This window comes from Eumetopias jubatus, unplaced genomic scaffold (genome assembly GCF_037043125.1).
Source record: "Eumetopias jubatus isolate StellerSeaLion01/CBP00866 unplaced genomic scaffold, mEumJub1_p1.0 scaffold_3, whole genome shotgun sequence".
Lineage (NCBI taxonomy): Eukaryota > Metazoa > Chordata > Mammalia > Carnivora > Otariidae > Eumetopias > Eumetopias jubatus.
The window spans coordinates 119,340,929-119,366,177 of record NW_028274809.1 but is presented as its reverse complement, the minus strand read 5'-3'; the positions used below and the strand labels follow the sequence as shown (position 1 = coordinate 119,366,177).

The following is a 25,249-nucleotide window of genomic DNA, read 5'->3' as shown; positions in this document are numbered from 1 at the left end:
CCTGAGCCGAAGGCAGATGCTTAACGACTGAGCCACCCAGGCACCCTAAAACTCGCTTTTTAAAAATTTTTTTGAGTAGTATTCTGTCATGCGAATATATCACAATTTGTTTAACTAGTCTCCTATGAATGGACATTTGGGTTATTTCTAGTTTGGGGCTATTATTAAGAATAAGGCTGCTCTCCACATGTGTTTGTACAAGTCATTTTGTGTACATATGTTTCTGTTTCTGTGGGGTACACACTTGGGAGTGGGGTTGCTCTGTCATATGGAAAGTGAAGGCAGACCTCAGAGATATTGTGGGTTCGGTTCCAGACCACTGCCATAAAGCAAATATCGCAATAAAGCAAGTCAAATGAAATTGGTTTCCCAGTGTATATAAAAGTTATGTATACACTTACTGTAGTCTGTTAAGTGTACAATAGCATTATGTCTTAAAAAACAATGCACATACCTTAATTTAAAAATACTTATTGCTAAGAAATGATCACTGATCTGAGTTTTCAGCAAGTTGTAATCTTTCTGCTGGCTGAGCGGCTCGCCTCCATGTAGGTGGCTGCTGACCGACCAGGGTGGTTGTTGCTGAAGGCTGGGGTGGCAGGAGGAGTTTCTTAGAAGACAACAGGGAAGTTTGCTGCATTGAGTGACTCTTCCTTTCCCGAACGATTTCTCTGTAGCTTGTGATGCTGTTTGATAGCATTTCACTCACAGTGGAACTTCTTTCAAAACTGTAGTCAATCCTCTCAAACCCTACTGCTGATTTATCAGCTAAGTTGTTGTAAGATTCTAAATCCTTTGTGGTCAACAGTCTTCACAGCATCTCCACCAGGAGCAGATTGCATCTCAAGAAACCACTTTCTTGGCTCATCCATGAGAAGCAGCTCCTTAACTGTTCAAGTTTGATCATGAGATTGCAGCAACGTGGTCCCATCTTCAGGCTCCACTTCTAATTCCAGTTTTCTTGCTGTTTCCACCACCTCTGCAGTGACTGCCCCCGCTGATGTCCTGAACCCCTCCAACTCCTCCATGTGTGTGGGAACCAACCTCTCCCAAACTCCTGTGAATGTGGAGATTTTGACCTCTTCCCATGAATCATGGATGTTCTTAAAGGCATCTAGAATGGTGAATCCTTTTCAGAAGGTTTTCAATTGACTTTGCCCAGGCCCATTAGAGGAATCACTTTCTATGGCAGTGAGAGCCTTTCGACATGTATTTCTTCAATAATAAGACTTGAGAGTTGCAATTATTCTCTGATCTGTGAGCTGCCATATCAATACTGTGTCAGCGGGCATGAAAACAACATTCATCTCATTGTACATCTCTGTCGGAGCTCTTGGATGACCGGGTGCATTGTCAATGAGCAGCAAAATTTTGATAAGAATCTTTTTTTTCCAAGCACTAGGTCTCAACAGTGGGTTTAAAATATTCAGTAAACCATGTTGTAAACAGAAGCGCTATCAGACGTGCTGTCTGACAGGCTTTCTTTTTCCATTTATAAAGCATGGGCACAGTGGATTGAACATCATTCTGAAGGGCCCTAAGATTTTCAGAATGGCCAGTGAGCACTTTGCTGACTTCAAGTCACCAGCTACATTAGTCCCTAACAAGAGAGTCAGCCTGTCCTTTGGAGCTTAGAAGCCAGGCACTGACTTCTCTGTATCTCTGAAAGTCCTTGATGGCATCTTCTTCCAGTAGAAGGCTGTCCCATCTACACTGAAAGTCTGTCTTGGAGTGTAGCCACCTGCATTGCTGTTGTAGCTGGACCTTCTGGAGAACTTGCTGCAGCTTCTCCACCAGCCCTCGCTGCTTCACCTTGTGCTTTCTGTTGTGGAGCTGGCTTCTTTCCTTCAACCTCGTGAACCAACCTCTGCCGGCTTCAGACTTTCCTTCTGCGGACTTCTCACTTCTCTCAGCCTTCCTAAATTGAAGAGAATTAGTGGCTTGCTCTGGATTAGCCTCTGCCTTGAGAATGTTGTGGCTGGTTTCATCTTCTGCCCAGACCACTCAAAACTACTCCATATCTGCAATAAGGCCGTTTCACTTTCTCATCATTTGTGTGTTCACTGGAGTTGCAATTTTACCTCCCTTCCAGAACATTTTCTTTGCATTCACAGCTTGGCTGTTTGGTGCAAAAGGGCTACTTTTTGGCCTGGCTCAGCTTTTGGCATGCCTTCCTCACTAAGCTTAATCATGTCTAGGTTTTGATTTAAAGGGAGAGACATGTGCCAATCTTCCTTTCACCTGAACACTCAGAGGCCATGGTAGGGTTATTCATTTGCCTAACTTCAATATTGTGTCTCGGGGAACAGGGAGACACCCAAGGAGAGGGAGAGAGACAGGGGAACATTTGGTTGATAGAGCAGTCAGATTTATGGATTAAGTTCATGGTCTTACGTGGGTGTGGTTTGTGGTGCCTCCAAACAATTACAAGAGTAACATCAAAGATCACTGACCACAGATCCCCATAACAAATGTAATCACGACGAAAAAGTTTAGAATATTGTGAGAACTACGAAAATGTGACACAGACAGACACCAAATAAGCAAATGTTGTTGGAAAAATGGCACCCATAGGCTTGCTCAAGCCAGGGTTGCCACAGACCTTCAGTTTGTAAAAGGTGCAGTATCTGTGAAGCATCACAAAAGGTGGGCTTGTATATGATTACCCTTTAAGAAATGGCCTAAGTGTCCACCGAGGCAGTTGTATGAGTGAAGTGAATGGATGAGCATTCCTCTTGTTCCACGTGTTCACCACATTTGGTATTGTCAGTAATTTCTATTTGAGCCGTTCAAGTGGCTTAGAGGCTCACTGTGGTAATGACATTGTGCCTGTGGGGTCTACTCTGACAAACATTATTATCATCACGTGAACTACTTATGACAGAAGCCACAGGACTGAGGGCCTTTCCCCACTGACTGGAGGGGCAGCTGTGACAAAGTTAAAAGCTCCAGAAAGAAAACTTGGAAGCCAACACAGACTCCCTTCACCACACTCCACCCCCACCCAAGGGAGGGCATGCTTGTTTCAGGGCATGTAGAATGGGGTGATTTTTAAAAACCTTGTGGCAACATTTAAACTCTTATTTACTCCCCACCTGGTGAAGAAACACCATCTCCCAGTTTTCCCAAACAGGCTGTTTGGGAAAGAGAGAAAGGTGAGGCTTGACATCCCTTGGATTATTAACTTATCCTTTTCCAGGTCATTTTGATTTCCAATTTTGCTCTTTAGCACAGCATTTTATTTTATTTAAAGATTTATTTATTTATTTATTTGTCAGAGAGAGAGAGAGAGAGAGAGGGAGAGGGAGAGGGAGAGGCACAAGCAGAGGAAGAGGCGGGGAGCCCGATGTGGGGCTCGATCTCAGGACCCTGGGACCATGACCTGAGCCAAAGGCAGACGCTTAACCAACTGAGCCACCCAGGCGTCCCAGCACCCCATTTTAGAGACCACTGATTTCCTGAGATGGTTTTTTGGATGAGAAGACAATTCTTACCACTCTTCACAGGGCCTGCTACATGAAATGAAGGCAAGGAAATCGGTTATCGCTGCTCAGAAATGTGGGACTCACGTCCAAGGTAAGAAGAGGTCAGGTTTAAAACTGGTTGTGTATAATTTAAAAAATATGCAGTCTGTACTCTCTTCTACCTTCAAGAACAAAAGAAGTGACATTCACTGAAGACATACATGTAGCCTCTGTCTTCTGTGTCTTGGGGCAGCTGTCCTGCAGGGGGTTGGGGAGGGCTGTGGGGACACCGCGGTCCCAGCTCTGACTCTCCTCCCATAGAGGTGGGCCTGCTGGCTTCCAGAAATCATGCTGTGGACCTGAGTGTCTGAGGCACAGTGTTTATTTTATGCGTGTATAAACAATTTCAAAAATTACTATTTCTAGATTGCGATTCTCGTGTGGTTGCACAGAAAGCCAAAAGGGTCACAGAAAGTTATCCATTTTCCTGAAATATTAGATGCCTCACAGTTGCAACAACTATGGTAATTTAGAACATTAGGTTCAATGTTAAAGCACAGTGTTTAGGACAGATGCCAGTAAAAATGGCCCATCTCACCAATTCACCATCTGAGGGACGAGCCCCTAGAAGAGAGATGATTATGACTAGCTGGCCCCTGACTCTAGAAGGTTCAGAGACACAGGGACTGGCTCCAGGTACAGCTAAAGCTGCCCTCCTGCCCCCACAGAGCCCAGGGCTCTGGAACAGAGAAGTGCTTCTTTCGCTTCATTCATTCCTTGGCTGCTATGGTGTCAGAATACACACCCTTGTGGCGCAGCCTATGGGTCACCTGCTCTTCCTACGGTAGAATAAGGAGGTGTTTCACTCACTGCTCCTCCCACAGAGGTGGATGAAATCAAGGTCTCGAATCAAGAGCTTGGCAGAGGCACTGCTGAAAAAGGACATCTGAAAGACCAAAAAGAGCGAGCAGCAATGTTTCTTGAAAAGCTGAGGGTCTGTGAGGGCTTCTATGGGGGGCTAGACTGCACAGTCTTCAAGAGCACTGTCTGTCAGCTTGAGCTGCCATAACAGCGTGCCAGTGACTATGGGCTCAGACCACAGATGTGCGTCCTCATAGTTCTGGAGGCTGGACATCCGGGACATGGGTGCCAGGGAGGTGCCCATAGAAGGCTGCCTTCTCGCTGTGCTCACATGACGTGTGTGTGTGTGTGTGTGTGTGTGTGTGTGTGTGTGTGTGTACATATGCATGCAAGGAGGGAGGGGGAGGGGGAGAGAGAGGGAGCAAGCTCTCTGACGCCTCCTCTTACAAGGGCCCTGCTCCCATCACGAGAGCCCCCACCCCCGCCACATGACCTCATCTAAACCTAATCACCTCTCAAAGGCCCCATCTCCAAATGTCATTACATTAACGGTGAGGGCTTCAATATATGAATTTTGGGGGTACACATTCAGTCCATAACAAGCATAGACAGCCTGCCAAAACGCCAATTCCACCTCTGACACTTACTCTTACTTAAGTACCATGCCTCAGTTTCTTCCTCTGTAAAATGGTAAAAATAGAATACTTACCTCATTAGGGATACCCTGAGGCCTAAATGAATTCATAAATGTAAAGCACTATAAAAAGTGCCTGGCACGTGGTAAGTACTATACACATTCCTATAACTACCTAATTTTTCTGTGCTATTGATATAAGCCCAAATCTTACTTGGATATCCCAAAAGTGGCCAGTAGTGATGCAGACTGATTCCTGAGTCAGCATTTAAGGGCGAGCTGGGTGATGAGATTCTGCTCCAGCTATCAGGAGGTGTACCCACCACTGCTCTCTGGTGGGTGGACAGGTTGAGCTGCATGATGCAGAATTCCCAAATTCTATTGCAAATAGGTTGCTTACTGGTGACGGGCAGCAAGTGTTCCCAGTAAAAATAGCTAAAGAGTGAAATAACCAAATTCTATTCTTTCTACTCAGCTATAAGCACTGCTCATTTGTGTTTACTGCCGATAGGGTGCCTTCTATTTTTAACTGATCAAGGTGAACTTCCTATCATTATAGCAGGCCAAGCACTGCTCTCATCTCTACAGAACACCACTCAGAGCACGGACTCAGCTGTCACTCTACAATGATGAAAGATGTCCACTCATAACTTTGTGCCCAAGTAGAAAAAAGAATAGCTGTTAATTGTTCATGAAAAATGTTCTCCAGGTGGATGCATGTCAGAAGGCTAACTATGGTGCCTGCCTGAGTCCTGGCCCAGGAAGCTGGAGGAAAATTTTCAACCCAGACTCTGTCAAAGAGCCTAAGCCACGTCCACAGGGCTAAGGAGTGAGTGAGGTCTCCCCAGTCACACAGAATTGAACGCTATAGAATAAACAGCCCACAATCATCTTAGTGCAGATGGCAAGGAATTCAGAGCTGGAAGATCCTGGAGATCCTGCAGGCTTTTAGGTTTTTCTGTAGGCTCCTTGGTGGCAGGAACCACAAACTAAATACATAAAATCATTGTTTTGGGTGATGATAAAAACTTCCACCCTAGAAGACGGCCTTACAGGTACATAAGGTTGGCAGCCACTCATGTGACCTGACAGGAGTGACCCTAGGAAGGACTGTCTCCCCAGCTTTTGTACTTGAAATTAATGAAGAGGTAGACAATGGGAACTGCATAATTAATAGAATGTATACACTCTCACACACATATCCTAAATATGAGACATTTTATCTCACTGAAAAGTCCTCATTAATCACTCCTTTGTGCATTTAGAATACCTTTAAAAATGCTAATATGACCTGGAAGATTTGTGTAGTCTAAATTGGAGTAAAAACCACAGGGAAAACAAGATACATCATCCTAGATCTTCAATCTCACCTAAAGATTTGAAAAATAGATCATTTCATGTTAAAACCAAGAAAAGAGGGTAAGGGGAAGATGGTGGCAGAGTAGGAGGACCTTAGGTTTGTCTCATCCCACAAATACAACTAGATAACTACGAAATCATCCTAAATACCCCAGAAATTGACCTAAACACTGGCAGGACAAACTCCACAACTAAAGGTAGAGAAGAGGCCACATAGAAGAAGCTAGGAAGTACAGAGACATGGCTTGGGAGGGAAACAGCTTGTGGCCACTGTGGTGGGGAGGGAGGCATAGTTGCAGAGAAGGGCAAGACACAGACTAGCCCACAGGGGAATGAGCACACGGGGAAAATGAATCCCCATAGCAACTGGCTTGGAAAGCTAGAGGGTCGGAATGTCATGAGTTCCTGTAACCAACAGGGCTTAAAGCTTGGGGTTTTAAAGATCAGCAGGCTTGGTTCTGGGAGAGCTCAGAGGGCACTGTGCTGCTCTTGGAGAGAAGGCAGGGCAACAGCCCACAGACATACTGGAAACAGGGATCTGAAGAGTCCCTGGGGCACACAGTGGGGAGATTATTCACTCATCTTGGAGCACATCCCAGAGAGACAAGCATTCATGGAGACACTGCTCAGAGAACAAAGGAACTGGCCAATGCCATTTCCTTCCCCCACCCCTCAGCATAAGCCTTGGGCCACATGCAGGAACCAGCAGAGTGCTGACTCTCAATATACTCTGGTGGAATACCCCCTCCCAGTCATGCTTGTCTCAGTCCCAGCATGGTGGGGGGCCCTCCCCCAGAAGACTGGCCTAAACTCCAGCCAATACCACATCTCTCAACCAGGGAGTTTTGCAAGGCCTCAGTTCCCAGGACAGTGAAGACAGGTCTCATTTCCCAAGCAGACCAGAACACACCTAGTTAAAACATACCACATTCAAGCCAGGGAGGAAATACTGCCCATAACAGGCAAAGAGAGCCTCTGGAGATGACTATCTTGAAGAATAAAGTGGCCAGGTCACAATAGCAGAGTGCACGCAGCACACACTGGAGATACTCTCAGAAGCATCAGGCCCTAGGGAACAAGGGACATTACACAGCAGGGCAGTACAGGACCTCTTCTTCATAAAGCCTCTACCCTCAAAAACAGGAGACTTAGCCGACTTTCCTAACACCCAGAAATAGGCACAGAGACTTAGACAAAATGAAAAGAGAAAGGGATTTGTCTCAAATGAAAGAACAGGACAAGGCCATGGATGGAGACCTAAGTGCAACAGATATAAATAACATGCCTGACGGAGAATTTAAAACATTGGACTTGAGAAAAGAGTGGAGGACATCAGTGAGACAATTAACACAGAGATAAGGAATAACATAGCAGAGAGGATAAAGGGCTCAGTAGTGAAATGAGAAACACACTTGATGGAAGGAATAGGAGGCTGGAAGAAGCAGAACAATTAATGACCTAGAAGATGAAGTAGTGGAGAGTAAGCAAGCTGAACAAAAGAGAAAAAAAGAATTATGCAAATGAGAATAGACTTAGGGAAGTCAGTGACTCCACCAAATGTACGAACATTCATATTATAGGAGTCCCAGAAGAAGAAGAAGAGATAAAAGGGGCCAGAGAATTTATTTGAAGAAATAATAACAAAACTTTCCTAATCTGTGGAAGGAAACAGATATCCAGACCCAGGAGGCACAGAGAATTCCCAACAGAATCAATAAAAGCAGATCCACACCAAGACATATTGTAATTAAAATGGCAAAATATAGTGATAAAAAAATATTAAACACAACAAAAAGATAGTTACATACAAAGGAAACCCCATAAGACTATCAGCAGATTTTTCAACAGAAACTTTGCAAGCCAGAAGTGGCATGATATATTCGGAGTGCTGAATAGGAAAAACCTGCAGCCAAGAATACTCTATCCAGCCAGGCGATCATTCAAAATAGAAGGAGAGATAGTTTCCCAGACAAACGGAAACTAAAGGAGTTCATGACCATTAAACCAGCCCTGCATGAAATATTAGAAGGGGTCTCTCTGAATGGGGGGAAAGGCCAAAAATGACAGTATGAAGGTAAGAAACACAAAAGCAGTAAAAATGAGTATTTCTGTGTATGCCTGGGTGGCTCAGTCAGTTACGTGTCTGCCTTTGGCTTAGGTCATTATCCCAGAGTCCTGGGATCCAGTTCCGCATCAGGCTCCTTGCTCGGCAGGGAGCCTGCTTCTCCCTCTGCCTGCCACTTCCCCTGCTTGTGCTCTCTCTCTGACAAATAAGTAAGTAAGTAAGTAAGTAAGTAAGTAAGTAAGTAAATAAATAAATAAATCTTTAAAGAATTAGTATTTCTGTAAAATATCTGTCAAGGAACTCACAAAATAAAAGGATATAAAATATGACACCATATACCTAAAATGTGGGGAGTACAAGAGTAAAGAATGGGTTCAAACTCAAATGACCATCAACTTAATATAGAATGTTATATGCAGAAGATGCTATATACAAACCTAATGGTAACCACAAATAAAAAACCACTAATAAATATGCAAAGAATAAAGAGAAAGAAATCCAAATATATTGCTAAAGAATTTCAGCAAACCATGAAAGAGAGAAAGAAAGGATCAGAGAAAATATTCAGAAATACCCACAAAACAAATAATAAAATGGCAGTAAGTACATATCTATCAAGAATTACTCTGGATGTAAATGGACTAAACACTCTAATCAAAAGACATAGGATGTCAGAATGGATATAAAAACAAGACCCATCTATATGCTGCCTACAGGAGACTGATTTCAGACCTAAAGACACCTGCATACTGAAAGTGAGGGAATGGAGAAACATCTATCATGCAAATGAATTATCAAAAGAAATCAGCATAGCAATACTTACATTGGACAAAACAGACTTTAGAACAAAGACTGTAACAAAAGTCAAAGAATGACACTAGATAATAATAAAGGGAACAACCCAACAAGAAGATAAACGATTGTAAATATTTATGCTCCTAACATAAAAGCACCCAGATCTATAAAGCAATTAAAAACAAACATAAAAGAACTAATTGATAATCATACAACAGTAGTAGGAGACTTTAACCTCCACTTACATCAATGGACAGATCATCTAAACAGAAAATCAACAAGAAAACCATGGCTTTGCATCAAAAGGAATGAGATCTTGCCATTTGCAACAACGTGGATGGAACTGGAGGGTGTTATGCTGAGTGAAATAAGTCAATCAGAGAAAGACATGTATCACATGACCTCACTGATATGAGGAATTCTTAATCTCAGGAAAGAAACTGAGTGTTACTGGAGTGGTTGGGGGTGGGAGGGATGGGGTGGCTGGGTGATAGACATTGGGGAGGGTATGTGCTATGGTGAGCGCTGTGAATTGTGCAAGACTGTTGAATCACAGTTCTGTACTTCTGAAACAAATAACGCAACATATTTTAAGAAAAAAGAAAAAGAAGAAGATAACAGGAGAGGAAGAAAAGGGGAGTATGTCAGAGGGGGAGACGAACCATGAGAGATGATGGACTCTGAAAAACAAACTGAGGGTTCTAGAGGGGAGGGGGGTAGGGGGATGGGTTAGCCTGGTGATGGGTATTGAGGAGGGCACGTTCTGCATGGAGCACTGGGTGTTATGAACAAACAATGAATCATGGAACACTGCACCAAAAACTAATGATGTAATATATGGTGATTAACATAACAATAAAAAAATAAAAAAAAAAAAAGAAAACCATGGCTTTGAATGACACACTGGACCAGATGGATTTAACAGATATATTCAGAACATTCCACCCCAGAACAGCAGATTACACATTCTTTTCAAATACACCTGGAACATTCTCTAGAACAGATCACATATTAGCCCACAAAACAATTCTCAACGAGTTCAGGAAAATCAAAGTCATACCATGCACCTTTTCTGACCACAACACTATGAAACTAGAAGTCAACAAGAAAAACTCTGGAAAGATCACAAATACATGAAGGTTAAATAACATGCTACTAAACAGTGAATGGGTCAACCAGGAAATAAAAGAAGAAATTTAAAAGTACATGGAAGCAAATAAAAATGGAGGTGAAAACATAATGGTCCAAAACCTTTGGGATGCTGCAAAAGCAGTTCTAAGAGGGAAGTTTATAGCAATACAGACCTATCTCAAGAAGCAAGAAAAATCTCATATAACCTAAGTTTATGTTTAAAGGAGCTAGAAAAAGAACAAATGAAGACAGAAACCAGCAGAAAGAAGGAAACAATAAAGATTAGAGCAGAATTAAAGGATATAGAAAATAAAATCAAGAACATTTTTACAATAAAATTGGATGGTTTTTTTCCCTAAAGCCAGAGTCTTCAAGTCAATATCATTTTTGAGATGCAATGCCACAGGATATATCCCCAGGCTTCCCTGGGGAATGCTTGCCTTCTCTTTCCTCCACTGTCAGGGGTGTCCCCTGAACAAGTTTAAGGAAAATGTAGTGAACAGTCACAAAAACATATCTAGGTTTGCAAAGAATTTGTACATTAGATGGCCAATCAGTAGGCACGGGACATTCCCAGGAGCTGTAAGCAGGAGCTTACTGGGGGTGGGAGCAAAGGTGGGGGCAGACATGGAAAGCCCTTGAATCACCAAGATTTAACTATATCACACTTTTTTTGCTCAGATCCAGGCTTCGAGTGGCTCTTGATCACTGCTGTGGATCGAGGTCTCTCTGCTTCCTACCCTGTTGGGGTAGTCCTTGGGCTGCTTCTCAATCTATTTCCCAGAATGGAGATCCACGACCAGAAGGATTCTCAGGAGGAGAGTGACATTCCCCTGGGGATACAGGCACTCTGCTCCATTGCCTCACAGTCACAGTGAACATCTACTGAAGCAGTAGAGTTCTAGAACCCAGTGTAGCAGCCTTGGGCTAACTCCTTACTGCTCCTGCAGGAATCTTCCTGGCCACTGAATACGGTAGTGAAGAATGAGGACTTTGGATTCAGGGGGACCTGGGATAGAACTGTGCCTCTAAGCTTCAGACCATGACACTTACACAGGGTTAGTTAACCTCTCCATGCCTCAGTTTCCTCCGCTGTAGAACCAAGAGGGCTGCAGCACTTCCCTCCCGGGGCTGTTGTGCCCAGCACCCAGTTAGCTGGGTTCATCCACAGTTCATTTCACCTAAATCCCCAAGAAGCCCTGGGCTTACCCTTCAAAACTACCTATGGACTTCTTCCTTCCTTCCACTCTGCCTTGTTTCCCCCACCCCCAAACATGGGCACAGTGTCTTGTGCTCATCCTGAAGCAGCTCTGACTGTAAAAGTTACCCGAGGTGGAGCAAATGAGCTCAATGGCTGGTGCATGGCACCCGGTCATCAGAGCCCCTGCCAGTTGGCTTCGGTGCCCCCCCCAGCTGTCCTTCTTACAGCACAACAATCCGAGGAACCCTCCATGAGACATTTTCTCCAGTGTTTTCTTTAACTCTGACAACTGCAACTGAAATTTAGCAGCAGCGTGTAGTCCCCCAGGGACGCCTTCTGCATATTTCTCTCTCTCTTTCTTGTTCACTCTTGCTGTTACTTTTTACTGCTCCTCTACACCAAAGTTCAGATTTCCTTTTTTTTTTTAATAGAAAAAAATGTTCTTGCAGGGGAGAAAGGACTTGATTTAATCAAGTTTCATGGTAAGCAAATGAGTATTGCAAAATACCCACCCCAAGTACAAAATGAAGAAATTAAAATAATGCTGCCTACTCTTCAATTGGATTTCTTTCTTTCTTTCCTTTTTTTTTTTTTTAAAGATTTTATTTATTTATTTTGACAGAGGGAGAGACAGTGAAAGGGGGAACATAAGCAGGGGGAGTGGGAGAGGGAGAAGCAGGCTTCCCGCCAAGCAGGGAGCCTGATGCAGGGCTCGATCCCAGGACCCTGGGATCATGACCTGAGCTGAAGGCAGATGCTTAAGGATTGAGTCACCCAGGTGCCCCAATGGATTTCTTTCTTTCACGAAACTAGGAGCTTCACAGCAACACCCAACCTGCCTTCCTCCCTCCAGCAGTTTTTGAGCACTCATTCTGTGTTAACCTCTCTGCTACCCACTAGAGATAGAAAGATGAAGGGAGCATGCTCCTCCAAGGTTACATCCACAGGCATCTACACACAAGGACAGAATGCAGTGCATTTGGTTAAACTCTGTATTCATCTCTATGCATACACTGCTGGGTGCCCTTATGGGCTCAGAAGCACAACCTGCAATACCTCCAAACTCCCAGCGAGGGTAACCCAAACAACATAAATATATGTTATTACTCTAAAACCAACCCTCACTTCTTCCCAACTCTTCCCTAGCATTTTCTGTCTTCCTTAAAGACACCACTGGCCTCAGGCCCAAGTGGGAGGTGGGTCTTTATTTGAGCTTCTCCTCTCTTCCATGGAACATCTCTTCCTGGGTACTCCCAACTATATTATTTCTAAGCCCCCCAAAAACACCTGCAAGAGAGAAACTAATTGTTCCCCTTTTACAGATGATGCAACTAAGACTCAGTGGTTAAGCAACCAATTCCAGGTCACATGGTAAGCGTCTGAGTCGGAATTTGAATCCATGTCTCTCTGACTCTAGAGCCAGGGCCTGCCTGTCTCATGGTATGAGAGCCATATTCTTAACAGACAGTGGCTGTGCTGTCTATTCATACTTGACTAATATTTTATTATGATTTGTTCGCATTTCAATAACTTTCCTTTTAATAAATTGCAAGGCTTTATGTTTGTATAATCCAGCTTCATTTTTAGCTCAGAAATCCTATCCTGACTTTACATAATTCTTTCATTACATTTCTGACCCTTCCCTTTTTCTATTCTGCTTAAAATGTAACATTTTAAAATGATAAGTTTAAATAAGTAGATAATTGAATTATTTCATGGGAATGTTTTCATTTCCCAGGCACAGGGCAGTCACGCTGAGCAAGCAGTCACATGTCTTCACTCAATAAAACAAAAGTTGCCATGTCTTGGTGCTCAGTAACAAACAACATGGTGCACGTCTGTTAATGGATGGCCCACAATCTACATAGGCTGCAGGAGCCTGGCTGGCTCAGTCAGCGGAGCGTGAGGCTCTTGATCTCAGGGTTGTGAGTTCGAGGCCCATATTAGGTGTAGAGATTACTTAAATCAAACAAACAAGCAATAAATAGGCTGAAGGATCTGTTGGGATTCCATGGTTCCTCACTATTTCTCAGTAGGACAAGTCTTATAACATTGATACCTATGAAACAAAAATAATATCTTGGCCTTCAAAGCATTCCAGAGGGCATCAAAGGATTAGAAAATAATCATTTTTATAAAATGGAAGTAATATGAGTGAGGAGAGGAGGCCTCCAGTTGATGGCCCAGCAGTTCTCCAGAGATTTCCGGCCTAACTATACCGGAGGTCTTATTACTCTGAGGCTCTCCATAGAGACAGTCTCCAGTGCAGGGGTTGTGGAGCATCTCAGATGCTCTCTATGTTCAAACCCATTTGCCTGGAGGCACATGCTCATGTTCCTCTAAGTGTGACTAGCAGGATATCCCCAGCCCCACTCTACTCAGACCCTGCCCCTGAGATGAAACACGGGAGGGGCTGGACATGAAGAATCCCACATGACAATACTAGAGACCTAGCGGTAGAGTATCCTGTGCACAGAGTACCCTGTGGGGGAGGGCTCACCAGGGCGGGGCCCTGCGTATCAAGTTGCAAAACATCCAATTGTCCCTGCTTCCCACCACAGGCACACGTCACTCCCAAGGTGACAAGCAAAACTTTAAAACTTGTAGAAAATGTGGAAGAATACCCTTATGACCTTGACTATCTTTTAGAAAATGATACAAAACAGCAGAAACCATGAAGGAAGGAGATGAGTTTGACTGCATTACAATGGAAAACTTTGCATTAAAAGACACAAGTTTCAAGAAAAGCCACAGGTTGAGAGATTCCCAATGTACATTCCATTCCTGATTATATACTCCAGGGAAACTCATATGTGTCCACAAATACAGACAGGAGAAGTTTGCTATGGTATTTTCGGAAATGGCGAAAAAAAAAGTAACTTAAATGTTTATCAATAGGAGAATAAATGTTGGCATATTTATGTAACTGTAAACAGCATTAAAATGAATGAACTACAATTATATCACTATGGATAAACATCAAAAGCAGTTTTGAGAGAAACCCCAAAACAACCCAGTGTTGAAGAGAAGGGTATATATGATAACAATCTATATGAAGTTTCAAAACCCTGCACAACTCAACACTGTGTATTATTTTTTTTTAAGATTTTATTTATTTATTTGAGAGAGAGAGAATGAGAGATAGAGAGCACGAGAGGGAAGAGGGTCAGAGGGAGAAGCAGACTCCCCGCTGAGCAGGGAGCCCGATGTGGGACTTGATCCTGGGACTCCAGGATCATGACCTGAGCTGAAGGCAGTCGCTTAACCAACTGAGCCACCCAGGTGCCCAACACTGCGTATCATTTATATTTTCTATAGGTTTATACATACATAATACATGCATGAAAACAGTAAACATTAAAGTCACAAGAGTATTTCTATCTCAAGGTGAACGAGATGGGGAGGGCCACCAGGGGCACTCAACAATATGGCTAACATTTTGTTTCTTTTCAAAAAGAGATGAAGCAAGTGGTATGTTAATACTTAAGTAGGCTGGGTATTTGATTCCATGATTTGTCCCTACACAGGAAAGTTGTCACAATGTTGAAAATTCCATTTTTAGGCCACAGTGGCAGCAGCGTAAGGCACAGCTGTGTGTTAGATTTAAGTGCTAGATTTAAAGGCGGGTGTTGCGGGGTTGGGGGGAGGTTGTCCAGGTAGGAATTCACAAAGTTCATTTCCGTGTGTGATGCTGCTAGGCCTGCATGGGGAGCAAGAGGGATGGGCCTGTCCTCTAGCAGCTTCTGGTTGGCAGAGGAGAAGATAAGGTATGTCTAAGGCAAAGTAGAGTAGTCTATAAGAGGCATGCTTGTGTGGGGTTCACTGGGATTCTATTTAGTTACAAGGAATGAGAAACCCTCCAGCCACAAGAAGAGCTGGGATAAAGACCTAAGTTGGGAGTGATGAGAGCATATTCTGCAAGAGAAAAATGTGCCTGGGTTTGGGCCATGTGTAGGGAGGCTGGCCTGAATGTTGGCCTGAGGGGTTTAGATTTAATTCCAGAGACTAGAAAAAGTCACAGAAGGCGTTTGGAACAGGAAACGTTAATCAAGGCACTAGTTTATAGGAGCCATCAAAGTGAGCGCAGAACATGCAAGGCCAAAACAGGGCCTCTGAAGTAGCCCAGGAGACAAAGGAGAGCCTCCAGGGTAGGAGGCACAACAGAGGAGGTAGAAGCTTCTGGAGCGTGGGAAGCCACAGAAGCCAGCAAGAAGGGGAAGGTGGGACCCATGGTTCTGAGGCTGACTGGCTCTCACTGGTTTTTGAGGGAGGCTGAGGAAACGAGGCTGTGCGGCTTACAGTAAGATTAACGCATGGACACTGATGAGGATGACCATGACGATGAGAGAAAACCTACAATTACTCTGTGCTTGCCGTGTGCCCAGCAATGGCCTCAGCCCTCTCCACAAAGTGGCGCATTCCATCCTCCAACAACCCCGCCGGGGAGGCACTATTGTCATTCCTGTCTTACAGGTGAGGTAACTCAGGCGAGAAAGGTCATGTGCCCCAGCCAGGGTCATGCAGCTGCCATGTGGCGAGCCAGGGTTTGAACCCAGCCGTCTGACCCCAGAGCCCAGGCTCTGTTGCAAGAGAGGTGGGCAAGCCTTATGTATTGAGGTGTCCCTTGTACCCCCATGATGGGCAAATGCCGTGATTTCTGGGTAGTAAGAAGACTGAAGAAACTGATAGGAAATGACCTCAATCTCTATAAGCAGGTGGAGGCATATGTATAGAACAAAGCAGTCTGGGGCTACAGAGAGCAAGAAACATTAGAAAATGCTGCTTGGAGAATGGGAATTCAGATAAACAGATCTTACAATACCAATGAGAGTCAACTATTAGCACAAACAGATGAATTTGATGAGGATACAACCCATCTGACTTTTTCTAAAACCGTTGAGAACCCTAAGAGCACAGAGCTAAGCAAGCAGATGGTGAGGAGGGACAAGTGGAACCATCAGAACAAAAGAGGGCACAGAAATTAAGGACAGCAATGTACAAAACACTTAAATACTTGATTCTGGAGCCCAGCTGGGAAAAAGAAAGATGAAGTCTGGGGGAATCGGTAGGAGAACATGCATGGAGTTTTTAACTACAAGGTTGAGAGATTGATAATGACAGTGAAGGTGGACAGCAGGGTCAGTGGGAATGAGGGCCCATAGGCAGCAGAAAAACAAGGGCTCGCTGTGAGCTCAGGGGAATTAGATGTTAAGATCTTGGAGAAGACACAGATTTCAGGGACCAGGTCATAGAGGTGTAGCAAGGCCAAGGAAAGGGAAGGTGGCCATGGAGAAGCTCCAGGCATTGAGGAGGTCAGAAGATTATGAAGACCTGATAAATAGAAGAATCATCTACATAAGTAGAAAACTTCCCAATGATGAAGCCAAAGTCAGGAGTGAAAAATCAGGGTGTGGCTATGATGAGGGTAGAAGATGCTAAAAGGAGACACACGAAGGGGAAGAGAAATGGCCTGTACAATGCTTCAGGAAGAAATATGTAGACCCCTCCATCCTGGTCCTACGTCTGAAGGGAGAGATGTATTGGAATATACAGCATATGAGTTGACTGGAACTTTTTAAAAAAGCAAACAACTAAAAAAAAAAAAAAAGCAAAAGCAAACAACAACTAGATCGGTAGGTTGGATGCTTTAAAAGGAAAACACTGTTATTTTAGCTCCCGTAATGAGCCCAGTAAGAGAAGAGATTTATAGAGAGAGAAAATGGATGGTAATCGGGCAAAAAAATAGGGGCACAAGGAGTATATTAGAGAGATATGGAGTAGTTTACATGAGGCAAGCAAAAGGAAAGGAGAAATTAGAGTAGAGTCACATTAAATCCAATGTGTCGTCTTGGGAAGGTACTATAGACTTCCTTCCGCGTACCCAGGACACTCATGACTTCTTTACAACTGTTAAGAAATGCGTGTATCTTCCCAGTGCCTTTGCTGAACAACTGGACTTTGAATCAAAGCCTGACTCCTCCTCCACTCTACTCCAAGGCGCATGACCCGCCCGGGCTTCAGTGCTCCTGGGTGACTTGTGAAAGGAGCAGGCAATCCATTACGTGTCCTGTTTGCACCTTTGTTCCCATTACAACCGTAATTCAGACGAAACACACACACACGCCTGCATGCTTAGGCGTGAAAGTTAACACCATATACAGTAATATGAAATACTACATATGTGCACTGGGGTTAATTTACAGTTACTGCGGGATCCATAACTTTGTAATTTCCTGGCTTTGGTCTGTATAGTTTTTCAGACTCAACATTTTATTAACTTTTTCTTTAAACCAGCTATCTGTCTTTTGGCTGGTATTCCCCAGCGTATTAGCTTGCATATTTCCAAGCTGAATATCATGTTGTAAAAGTCTGTCTATTTCCCCTCATCTCTCTCAGTCCATCTGTATTTTTTTACATCTAACCTCCTGGGTCTTTGCCTTTTTTGGCTCTGTGAATTTAATTAATGTACTTTTGACTTTCTTTACCAGGTCACTGTTGAAAATTTACATAAAACAGATCCAATTTTTTTTTTATCATACCCTAATAGAAGCACTTCAGCTACATTTTCCTTTCCCATATATCTCAATTTATCTTTTCAATACAGCTTCCCTCACTTAAGCATTCTTAGATGCAATCAAACATGAACACTTTTGACTGTTCTTTCTACAGAGAGCCCAGTACATTTGTGGCATTTTCCCATGTTAAAATCAGTTGATATGTAAATAACATTTGATGTCATAATGCTCTTCATAAAATCATCCAGCCCTTCTTTTCGTCTTTGTTCTTCTTGATATTGAAGTGTCTGAGGGATTTCTTCGCTTTGATAGAATTGTTTCCTTATATTTCTCTTGATTTGGGAGAAATGAAGATGTTTTCAGAGGAGAAACAAAATATAGGTATTAGCCTTCTTTCGCATTTTCTCAAAAACAAAACCAACGAGGTTATTTTGAGTTGCTAATAAAAAACAAACGAACAAAAAGCCCTCCTATCTGACTGAATGAACAAATTCTAAAGCATTTGAGATTTTGAATCTTAGAATGTTAATTGCAAGGATCCATTATGTTTTTCCTCATATTTTTGCTTGCTTGTTCACTACGACATTTAATGCCAATGATCTACAAATTTATGTCTCTTTTATCTCTTTTTTTCTTTAAAAACATTCACTGGTAAGCTATGGTCAGTTTCTTTGTTCTCCATATTAACAATGTGCTTTCTTGCTAGCAGAAACATTTTTATGTCTACACCATAGAAATCAACATTTATGCTACATTCTTGGAAAAGACAACTCAAATCAACTCTAAGGCAGTAACATCTGAGCTCCCATTTTTGCCTGTAAGTCTTTAAAAAAATTTTTTTTAAAGATTTTATTTATTTATTTGACAGAGAGAGATACAGCGAGAGAGGGAACACAAGCAGGGGGAGTAGGAGAGGAAGAAGCAGGCTTCTTGCCGAGCAGGGAGCCCGATGTGGGGCCCGATCCCAGGACCCTGGGATCATGACCTGAGCTGAAGGCAGATGCTTAACCACTGACCCACCCAGGTGCCCCTAAAATTTTTTTTATTAACATATAATGTATTATTTGTTTCAGGGGTACAGGTCTGTGATTCATCAGTCTTGCACAATTCACAGCGCTCACCATAGCACATACCCTCCCCAGTGTCCATCACCCAGGCACCCCATCCCTCCCACCCCCCTCCACTCCAGCAACCCTCAGTTTGTTTCCTAATTCTTACTGCTGATATTCTTAACACATTATAAATAAGTTGGCAATGAAACCAATAAAAGTGAGAATGCTGAATTCTATTCTTCTTAGAAACCCTGTTTAAATACTTCACCTGATTTCCAAATTTTTCTTTGATGACCCTTACTAGTTGGAACAATTTTAATCGTATCATCACTTTCTTTTTGGCTCTTTAAACCATCTGATATCTTAACCAATAGCACACAGACTAAAATGTACCAACGAATACAGCTTCTCATTGCCATGGAAGGATCAAACTGAATTAAATATATGGAATGCTATCCGGAAAGACTTAAGAAAAAAGGGAGTTACCTTCTGGTTAGCTTTCTACAGAGCACTGCTCCAGTCAGAGCTGAGGATCACAGTGCTCCTATCATAACCTACAGCCTTCTACGGTTTGGACCTCTGACTCAGAGGGTCTTGGACAGTGAGCTGAGCGTTGGACACCAGGGGGGCTAGCTAGACGAAGAAACTCCAGGACAGCCAGAAATGGCCAGGAAGAAATAGCCTCGTGTTCTATGGGGGTAAATTGAGCCCAGCCGTGAAGGAATGTTCCTGGAAGGTGGGGTGGGATGGGGGTGGGGGGCAGCCAACCTTCCAGCACTTTCCAGCACTCTGCAAATGGTCTTCCAACGCTTTACCGTGGGGTCCATCAGAGGATTCTACTCTGATGCTTCAGTGTCCTGATCCCACTAAGTAATTCATAGATGAGAACATAAGTGAAAATTTGTGGGATTAGGTTGCTTCCCTACTCCATTTAAAGATGATTTATTATTTTTCTTTTAATTAAACGACCCCAGGAAAACATTTGTTTTGAGTCCTGATACACAGGCCCACCGAGACTTATTTCATAGAACTTCTCACTGAAGGTTCAGCAGGTCCTGTCTGCATCTCTACAATGTATTACTTCCGTGGACACTCGGGCCCACAGCCTCCCCGAATCCTTCCTCATAATCCCCAACATCTGTTCTATGTCCAGTGCTGACCAATGTGGGAATCGGCAAGTATTGGCTGTCAGCATTGACACAGATGAGCAAACATGCTCACAGAGCGTCAGCTGGCCCTGTGATTTCAGCTGAACACGCCGGACATATGCTAGGCTCTAGTTTAAACCATTTGTGACATAGAGGAAACACCTGTTTACAGGTCATCCAAAATAAATGGTGTTGAGTAATTTGAGGGGTTAAGGTTGATAGAGCAGTTCAGACTGCAGAGCTCTGGGTACTTGGGTGCATCATATACCCCAAATCCCTAGGGTTGAGGCTAACATGTACTTCTCCAGTGTTTGGAGTGAGGATGGTCTATTTAATGTTGGGGTGAATCTTATTCCTTTTTGGGTGACACACAGAATTTTATGAAATCCATAGCTTCAACCTCAACCAAACGTCTCATCTTCCCTTATTTTGGACTCAAGCCTAATACCTTTCATAAAAAAATTAAATCATAATGTGCTGCTTTTAATAGAATGCTTGATTTGTTTGGGGAGAACAATGTGACCCAAAGGAAAAGCTGGATCTTTGTATAGTAGTGAATTACACTGGACTGTGAGCCACGTCTCCCTTCTACCTAATCAATTGCCCAGCTGGAGAAAGTGACCCAACTCACTCAAGTGTGATCAGTGGAGGCATTCTAGAGGCACTGTGGTGTTGCTTTGTTCCAAAGGTATCCAGGGTGGAATGACAAAGAATATGAAACAAAAAGAAAAATAAGGCAACACAATTTAACATGAAATACCAAATGAGACATGTCCTTCAGATACGCAACCTGCCTAACTCACTGGAAGCTAATATGGTGAGTTCAATGATTAAGTAACAATCTCCTTGAGTCCAAGTTTGCCCATCTACAAAATGGGGCCATCTTATCCTTGCAGGGTGGTTGCTGGGCAGCCAATAAAAATAAATGGCCTAGGATGGTACTTGGCACTGGAATTTTTAGTACACTGCAAACTTTGGCAAAATCTAACTCTCTGGCATGGAATGTGAGGCTGTTCGTGGTCTGGCTCCTATCTATCATCAAGAACCCGCTCTTGGTCTTTCATCACCAGCACCCCAGCCATGCTGAACTGTCTGCATGTCTCCCAGTCCTCAATATTCTTTTTTTTCTTTCTCTTGGCCTTTGCCCATCTCATTCTTTGCCCAGCTGACAATGCCCCATTCTGCCATTGCTCTGACTTGGAGAATTCTTCTTCCTCCCTCAAGATTCAGTTCAAATATCACTTCCTCAGCTTCTCCAGGCAGGATTATATACTTCCATTTTTTTTTTTTTTTTTTTTGCATGGCTACCATCTGTCAGGCACTGGACTAGTAACTTGCCTTCCTCTCATTTAGCACACAAAAATCACATTATCTTCCATCTTACAGATGCGAAAGTTTGGTTCAGAGAGGTCACATGATCTTTCTAAGGTCATGCTGCTGGCCAGAGGTCAGAATCACTGTTTGCTCCAGGTCCATCAACCGCAGAGTGCCTGCTCTTTCCACTGTACCCTGCGATCCTGCATTATGTGCAATGCTCTGCTTCTTTGTTTAGCCATCTTCATTAGACTGAAAGCCTCCTAATGGTAGGGACGTGTTCTATCCAACTGAGCAGCTGGTTTGTCCCAGGCAGCCACTTATTAACAGATTCACTAGAGACAATGAAGGGGAACCCATTTTCTGCCCAGGCTATCCATACATACTCTACATTTGATACTGGCCTTCTTTGTCGGGTATAAACATCTGGAAAGGAAGCGAAAGCCTCGCACATGAGTACCATCCAGGGAACACCTGTTTGAAAATCTTTAGCAATGGACACTAAATGTTTTTGTCTGGATTCTTAATGGTTCTTGGATCAACATCAGGTAAACCTTCCCTCTTGGGTGGCTTTCCAGCAGTTAGATTCTAGGGTCGGCTCTCAGCACATGGGTCTATTTTAAGCCGATTAGCTAGAAGCATACACTCTATGAAGTGCAGTGTGCCCACAGTCAGGCCAGCCCGCCTCAGCCCTAGGAGATATGGCTGCCTGCCTTTATTGCCACGGCCATGATCCTGGCAACAAATTCCCCTGGAGACCTGACTATGAGTGGTATCTTCAGAGCAAGAGTCCCATAGTATAATGACAAAGTGGCTCAGGTTTAACTTACTGTTAGTAGTCCCTGTCACTTCCATGACTGCTGGGAAAGCTGGTCACACGACAGACACTCCACTGACCTTAGCTGTGTGTACAATCTCTCACGTGACCTCTGAGGCCTCTCAGACCAGGCCTGCTCATAGCATAGCAGCTGGGTCTAGCTACTCCCTGCCTCTGGGAGGGGTCTACGTGCACAGTGCTTCCGTCTTCCTTCGCCCACTGGTCGCAGCTAATGGAGACGTGTCTGTCTATGTCCTGGGACAGTCGTGGTAATTGTTGCCATTTACTGAACACTCATCTTGAGCCAGGCATGGCGCTAAGTGCATTACCATGAATTATTTTATCGAATTAACACAGTAAACAGTAAACGCAGTGCAGTTTCCCCCACCTGGATCTCCCTTTTGTAGATGATATAAAAATGCAGGAAGAGATCAGGTGACTTGTCCAAGGCCACATGGACAGGAAGTGGTCTAGCTGGAGATCCTGTGCTCCGAACTGCCACGCTGCACTGCCTCTCAGGCAACCCTGGGTCTTCTTAAAGGGATCCAAGAACACGACTGCCAAACCAGGCAGGAAAACTGGGCTGGCCCTGCCGTGTAATCTGGTATCAGGGGAAGAAGCTGAGTAAACAGAAGTCAGAGTAGGAGTTCATGTACAGCTCACAATAACGCACTGGTAATGGGAAACCTAAATAAGAAGATAAAAAGTGAAATTTGGGGGGCATTAAATATGGTTCTTTTCAGGTCTAAACCCCATGACTGACTTCCCCAGCAGGCTTTGAGCAATCAAAACACCCAAGACAAATCCCATAAGCATACCTAATTGAATAATCCAGATTCTGTTTGCTTGGGTTTTTGAAGCATCAAAACAGTTCCTTTATATGCTGACTTTGGCTCCCCTGCAGTTTTAATTAAGCCTCCCAAGGCTCCCAAGGCTCCCAAGCATATTAAAATGAGGCGGAAAGAAAGCCTGCGGCCTTTGATGCCAATGACCACAAGGTGCAAGAATTCTGGTTTGATCTGTGCTAGAGCAGCTACGGCTGATGCTCAGAGCTGACCCAAAGGGAGAGTTTATTTTCCTTTGTGGGGAGAGGGCGGTGATTACTCAAGTGATGAAAAGATTTCTTTCTTGTGGGAAGCTGCAACAAAACAGGCACCAGGGAATCCCCAGGCAGACGGGCGGTTCTGTTCTGACCAATCCCAAGAGACTAGAGATGGGCGCTCATCAGTCAAGGACCACACCAGGGCTTTTCCCTTGTTGGGCCTCTCTGAGATCCATGTTCAGCACCACATCCGCTCAGCCAATAGATTTTAGTGCTTTTTTCCTGCTTTAGGGGAATGAAGTCACGTCACGCCCACCCCTTCTGGGTACGTTTATTACAAAACCCTAAGCTCTCTGGCTCTACCTTATCTTGAATGTCGCTCAGGACTTCTTATCAAGTATCTTCTCTGGGGCTGGCTAACAACCTAACCTGAGTTAGGTTCATGTGTTTCCAACAGATAACTCAGCTTGCTCTCCCTGCCTCGATGGAACGTGTAGCACCACTGCCCCAGCCCACCTGTTTATCCAGCAGGCTGACCAACCAGGCTCTGTGCTCAGAAGCGTGCTGGGTGCTGAGACCAATGGGACACATTCTTCTCTAGCATCTTACATGCTAGCTCAAGAGAGAAAAAAACACAGACCATTTCTGTCTAGCACAGGATAAGCTCAGAAATGATGATACAGCCATGTACTCTGGGAAAGCAAGGGTGGCAGAGACCACTTCTGGTTGGGGACAAATCCAAAATGCATCATAAAGTGACACGTACTGAACTAGTAAAGAATGGGTAGGGTTGCTATATAAAAAGTGGCAATGGGAGGGACATTCAGGTGGAGGACAAGGAGCAACAAAGAGATGCAGGCAGCAGTGAAGGGTTCAATTTGCTCAATCACACATCACATACATGGGCGTTGTGAGGGAAGAGGCGGGAAAGGCTAGTGGAAGTCAGGCTCTAGAGGCCCTAGAGCAAGAAGCTGAGGAACTGAGATTTTATTTGATAGACAGTGAGACAACCTTCATTTGTTATTCACACAAAGAGTATTTTTGAGCCCATGTTATGAGTAAGACACTAAGCTAGTTGCTGGGCACACAATGAAGAAAAAATAAAGGATATTTCCTCAACTCAAGGTGCTGACATTCTAGGGGTGGGAGGAATAGAATATTAAACAAATAACACAACTGACGTTCCTGTCATTCATGGCAATGAAGGAAAATATTTTGATGTAATTACAAAGAATAATGAGGGGTCCTAGGGTTTCTCTTAAGAAGTACCATTTGAGCTAAGCCCAAAAGAAGGGTTAGAAATTTCCAGGAGAATTTGGGCAAGGGGTTTGGAGTACTGAACATGGAAAGAACAGCACATGCAAAGGCCCTGAGCAGGAAAGACCTTAGTCAGTGTGAAGAACTGAAAGATGAGCCATACCACCGGACAGACAGTGTTTCAGGAGGAAGCTGGCAAGACTTGCAGGGCTAGGTCAGGCTGGGCCTTGTCTGCCATGTAAAAGAGTTTGGCTCTACACAAAATTCTAAATCATTAAAGGGTTTGAAAAGGGGGAAGAGCATAATTTCACACTGTTAAGAGAACATTCCAGTTGCAGTGCAGAAAATAGAGAGGAACAAGACGAGAAGCAAAGAGCTAAGCCAAAGGTAGTGGCCTGTGCCAGGGTGATGGCATGAAAGTGAGGGTAAAGGGACAGAATGGGAAGATATTTGGGAGGAAGAATGGACAGGACTTAGTGACGGATTAAGTGTGAGTTAGGGTGAGGGAGATGCCAAGGAGGTGATCAGATAGGTAGGCTAGACTCACACAAATAAACCAATGAAGATATTCCTACACTTACAGGCCGCCATCAG

At 43.8% G+C, this 25,249-nt stretch overlaps 1 protein-coding gene across 2 annotated transcripts in view; it reads right to left on the bottom strand.

Moving 5' to 3' along the window:
- The window catches only part of LOC114212219 (phospholipid-transporting ATPase IB), a 573,423-nt gene that overhangs the window by 55,099 nt on the left and 493,075 nt on the right, over positions 1-25,249 (bottom strand). The gene's annotated exons all lie outside the window — the stretch shown is intronic.